General features: G+C 43.3%; 1 pseudogene; it reads left to right on the forward strand.

The window, feature by feature from the left end:
• Positions 1-1,790: 1,790 nt before the first annotated feature.
• On the forward strand, positions 1,791-3,462 carry LOC102845252 (annotated as a pseudogene).
• Positions 3,463-6,030: the final 2,568 nt, after the last annotated feature.

A 6,030-nucleotide genomic window follows, 5' to 3' on the forward strand; every position in this document is an offset into this window, starting at 1 on the left:
CTCCAGTGCAATCTTCAGAGTTTCTTCTGACATCCATTTTGGCCTTTTCTTTCTTTTCTGTCCTTGTAATGACCGTTTACACTCTTCCTGAAGTATTTAGATGACTTAAATTTCTCAAAATCCTTATACCACCAAGTGGTACGTAAGACTTTTGGACATTTTTTTTTCAGTGATAGTTCTAAAATGCTTGTGCATTCACAATTCAATCTGTTAAGATTGTAACAGACGAGTTACAAAAAGGAAGAAGTCAACAATGTCCCAAATGTTTGTCTATGACATTACCCTGTGATTTCCAATGTCAGTTTTTGCTCTTTCATTTAGTTCCCCCACTCCCCTATGTCCCTTGGGTTTGGTGGTTTCCTAGAAGGTGTCACAGAGACTGAAACCCATCAGGGGAATGACTCACACAACTATGAATGATGCAAGCCAGTGTTACAGAGACTGGTGAATGAGGGCCCAGGCAAAGCTTGATGCTGTGCCCCAGAATACCAAGGCTTCCAAAAGAGATCTAGCATTGAGCTCCCACCAACTTAAGTAAAATTCTAGTGGAGTGGGGTTTCTATCTCACTCTAATTCCATGTCTTTAATACAATAAGTTCTTCAACACAAAAGAAATAGGGGAGCTCTGGTGGCCTAGTGGCAAGGAGCTGCAACTACAATCCCAGAGGTGCACGGTTCGAATCCACCAGATGCTCTGCCGTGGAAGGAGGGATAATCTCCTCCTGTATCAGTCAGATCTGATTCGACGGTACACGCACACAAAAATAATAAAAAAAAAAGAAAAGAAATAGTTAATCAATGTCTAGGAAAGAAATGTTTTACAATAAAATTCTACCACCACACACTACTCTCTGGCTTTTCTAGCCATTAACTTTCGTAACTTAAACATTCACTTACCCCTTACAACCAGTTTAATAAGAACTAAATCCTTGAGAGTGTTTAAGACAGCTGCTTCATGCTTAATATCCTTATTTTAGATACTCAATTTCAAGTTTGCCTATCCCTACCAAATCAGTACTCTGAGGAAAGAAATATATTCCTTTCTATGAAAAATTTTGTGTTTCCATTAGACTCTTGAACATCTGTATCTATAAACAAATCCATTTCAGAGCAAGTCATCAGGTTGTAGCAATTAATACTAGTTTATAGAATGAAACATGGTCTCTTGATCTCATTGGGTTCTGGTCAACTCATTCCTTTTTTTTTATAATTTTGGTTGTTTTTTTTTTTATTTTATTTTTATTTTGTGTACGTGTACCGTCAAATCAGATCTGACTGGTACAGGAGGATATTGCGCCTCCTTCTCCGGCAGAGCGTCTGGTGGATTCGAACCATGTTCCTCTGGGATTGGGTCAACTCATTCCTAACCCTCTGTGGTTGGTCCAAATGGGCATTAGCCACAAAGTCAGGATTCCACACTTCTTCCTACATTCCAGACAAGCTGTTCCCTTCACTTAATCCTAGTCACCAGAGGGAGCCAGGTTGACAAGACTGTCTGCTCTTCAAACCAGCAAATCTTCTCTGCTCAAACTGTTAACAGTCTCAACCTCAATCCCTTCAATACAATCAACACTCTTGGTCTCAGCAGCCAGAAAAGAAAAAGATTAATTACATGGGGAATGTCTGCAGTCAGAGACATTTCCAGAGTACTGAAGAGCAATGATGTCAGTTTGGAGACTAAGGTGTGACTAATCCAGGCCATGGTCTCCACAATTACTTGTTATGCAACAGAAAGCTGGACAATGATTAGGGGTGATAGAAGAAGAATAGGGTACCCAGCCTCTCCTGCCATGGTAGCGCTTACTCGCAACCCACAATTCCAGAGACTGCAGCAGTGGCACCACGAGTGCAGCTTCGAGCTTAGCCTGCACCACCTCTTTGACTCAGACAGGAAGCGCTTCAACCGCTTCAGCTTGATGCTCAACACCAACCATGGACAGATTCTACTGGATTACTCCAAGAACCTGGTGACAGAGGAAGTGATGCAGATGCTGGTGGACCTGACCAAGTCCAGGGGTGTGGAGGCCGCCCAGGAACACATGTTCAATGGAGAGAAGATAACTTCACTGAAGACTGAGCTGTGCTGTACATAGCCCTACAGAACCAGTCGAACACTCCCATTGTGGTGGACACCAAGGATGTGATGCCTGAGATCAACAGGGTGTCAGACAAGATGAAGTCTTTCTGCCTACGTGTCCCAAGTAGTGAATGGAAGGGGTACACAGGAAAGCCCATTACAGATATGATCAACATAGGTATCGGGGGCTCTGACCTGGGACCCCCTCATGGTGACTGAAGCCCTCAAGCCATACTCTGCAGGTGGTCCCCGAGTCTGGTTTGTCTCCAACATTGATGGAACCTACATTGCTAAAAAAACTCTGGCCTCACTGAGCCCTGAATCTTCCCCGCTCATCATTGCCTCCAAGACTTTTACGACCCAGGAGACCATCACCAATGCAGAGAGGGCAAAGGAGTGGTTCCTCATGTCAGCAAAGGAACTTCTGCCGTGACAAAGCACACTGCTGCCCTGTCTGCCAACACGACCAAAGTGAACGAGTTTGGAATTGACCATCAAAACATGTTTGAGTTCTGGGATTGGGTAGGAGGATGGTACTTGCTGTGGTCAGCCATTGGACTCTCCATTGTGCTGCACATAAGCTTTGACAACTTTGAGCAGCTGCTGTCAGGGGCACACTGGATGGACCAGCACTTCCGCACTGCGCCCCTCGAGATGAGTGCCCCTGTCCTGCTGGCTGTGCTGGGAATCTGGTACATCAGCTGCTTCAGCTGTGAGACTCAGGCTCTGCTGCCCTATGACCAGTACCTCCACCGCTTTGCTGCCTACTTCCAGCAGGGTTGACATGGAATCAAATGGGAAGTACATTACCAAGTCCGGCATCCGTGTGGACCACCAGATGGGCCCCATCTTGTGGGGGGAGCCAGGGACCAATGGCCAGCATGCCTCCTACCAGCTTATCCACCAAGGCACCAGCATGATACCTTGTGACTTCCTTATCCCGGACCAGACCCAGGACCCTAAGTGGAATGGGTTGCCTCACAAGATCCTTCTGGCCAACTTCTTAGCTGAGACTGAGGCCCTGATGAAGGGGAAGACAAAAGAAGAGTCCCAGAAGGAGCTCCAGGTGACAGGAAAAAAGACCAGAGGAATTGGAAAAGCTGCTGCCACACAAGGTCTTTGAAGGAAATCACCCAACCAATTCTATTGTGTTCACCAAGCTTACACCATTTATTCTTGGAGCCTTGATTGCCATGTATGAGCATAAGATCTTCATTCAGGGAGTCATGTGGGACATCAACAGCTTTGACCAGTGGGGAGTGGAGCTAGGCAAGCAGCTGGCTAAGAAAATTGAACCTGAATTTGAGGGCAACAACCCAGTGACCTCTCATGATTCTTCCACCAATGGGCTGATCAACTTCATCAAGCAACAACAGAAAGTGTGAGCCCAGAAGCTCATAAAATCATGCTCAGCACCAAACCCCCATCGTGACTGGTCCTTCTTGTCCTTACTGCCAGTCTGCACTGCATGGTCCCACTCCACCCTACCTAGAGCACCTATGGGTTGTGGACTTGGACCAGAAGTCCCTCAGGGGAAGCTGTTCTGGATTCTGGACTCATCACACCCTGTCTCTCGATGTCCACCAGCTCCTCTGTGTTGCTGGTTTACTGGAATGTTTCAGTGCAACTGGTTTTCAGAAACCATGTTGGTACTGTTCACATCCCAGATAGAAAAATACAAGTACCACACAGGGGGGAAAATGAGAACAAGATACTTTTGAGTTGTGGTGCTGGAGAAGAGTATTGAAAATAGAAAGAACTGTGAGGAGAACAAACAGGTTCGTCCTGGGGAGGGTAAAATCAGGATGCTTCTTGGAGGCAAGGATTCTGAAGCTCCATTTGACATACTCAGGGCAAGTTGCAAGGGGGCACCAGTCCTTAGAAAGCGATATCATGCATGGTAGGGTGGAGGGACAGCACAAAAGAAGACTGTCAATAAGATTAATTGATTCAGTGATTGGGGTCATGGGTTTGGGTGTGCCAGAGACAATAAGGTTTTATCAGAATAGACCAGGGTTCAGATCTGTTGTAGATAGGACTGTTATGAGTCACGAATGAACGACTCACTCAATGGCAGATGCTAACAACAACCAAGTACTAGCTGAACGAGAGATTGCATTAATATTCTAAATACAATATAACCCATTATTATAAAATTCAGTATTCACTTTTATAGCATACTACTTACAGTAAAGTCAATAAAAACCTTAATAGTTTTTACCATATAGCTTAACATGGCAGGTCCTTCACATTCCTTTTTTACAATATATCTTGACATTATACAACTTAGTATATGTTTTTTAAAACATATCTTCTTATTACAGCATAGATGTAGCATCAGTATCTGTCAAGCACATCCAAATAAACACATAAACTTTAACATATTTCATCTTAAACAATTAGGTGTGTGGTGGCATCACTTTTCTAATCACTGGTGTTTAATTGGAGAAAGTTACCCCTTGCTGAGTCTCTCTCAAGGTATTAATATAATGGTAGATTTCCATCACTGTATGACCCATTTATTTTTTTCCTTTAACCTCAGCTATATTTCTCCTTCCTCCCATTTGTCATTTATTTTTACTCAAACGTTTCCACCTTGGGAGGAGATTTCAGTTTCAAGTACTGTGCCAGTTCATATTGCAGAAAGCAAGACCATCCTGGCAAGTGCTTCCCCTTTCTCCCATTCCTACTCATGTTTGGTAGGGTTGCATATGTACAACTCCAGTGACCTATCTCGGCCACTAAGCAGGACAGTCATATTCACTGTTAACCCTGCTTTTGCAAGATGTGATGAAGATGCAATTTATTCCATCAGACCCTTGAAAATTCCTGCATACAAATTTAAGGATAATGTTACAGTTGTTTGCTCTGGAATCACTCTTGCTTCTGGTATCTGTGGCTGCATTCCTGGACTTGGGATATCAAGAAGAAAGCATTAGCAAGTGATGTGGGAAGAATTGTATAGCAACACCAGCATCTTCCACTATTTTCTCTTCTCCAGATATTGCTGAGAAATGTAGAAATCTATTTAGTGATGAACCCTGATAGCCTTTTTCATGTTGAGTGTGACACATATTCTTGAAGGTATGAGAGCTAACTCTTCATACCCATGTTTACCCCTGTTTTAGATAGCAAATACTTCAATTGCCCATTTCAATTCTCTATCAGATAATTACTCTATAGTCAACATGATTGGTGTTGGTTGTTGTTGAGTTGTGCATGACTCATAGCAACTCTATAAACAAAAGACCTGAAGCTATTCTGTAACTATCATTTCCCCAAGTTCATAGAGTTTCCAGAGGCATGTGGTTTAGGAAGTGGATGCCCCTCCTGCTTCCAAACCTGTCTTAAAACTGGGAGCTCCACCAAACACTGTCCACCATGGGCAGCCATTATGGCATTTGTATTCAAATTTTATAAATAAACTAGTATATATATGTATATATATATATATATATATATATATATATATAAATTGTTGTCTACCTATACTGTAACTGCCATCTGTGAACCAAACAGCCCTTTGCAGACCAACGGGAATTTCCTCATCAGGCACGTCCATGGGGCAGTGGGCTTGGACAGCCTCTCTGTATGTTCCAAGGTAGGACCAATGGGAAAAGAGGCTACTTGCTCAGAGGTAAGGTGGGTGAATCCTGCTCTCCCCTGGTGGCTTGTTCCTTAATAAACCAATTTCATTTTATCACAAAACTTTTTCTGGGAACCAGGAATAGATGGCATACTAACTGACATATTTCAGCTCACAAATGCTGCCCTGGATGAGCTCATCAAGCTGTGCCAAGAAATCTGGAGAACAACCACTTGGCCAACTGACTGGAAGAGATCTATATTTGTTCCCACTCCAAAGAACGGTGACCCAACAGAGTGTGGAAACTATAGAACAATATCATTGATTTCACATGCAAGCAAGATTCTACTGAAGATTATCCAAAAAC

The sequence above is a fragment of the Elephantulus edwardii genome, unplaced genomic scaffold (genome assembly GCF_000299155.1).
Source record: "Elephantulus edwardii isolate Elephantulus edwardi_28Jun2011 unplaced genomic scaffold, EleEdw1.0 scaffold00034, whole genome shotgun sequence".
Taxonomy (NCBI): Eukaryota; Metazoa; Chordata; class Mammalia; order Macroscelidea; family Macroscelididae; genus Elephantulus; species Elephantulus edwardii.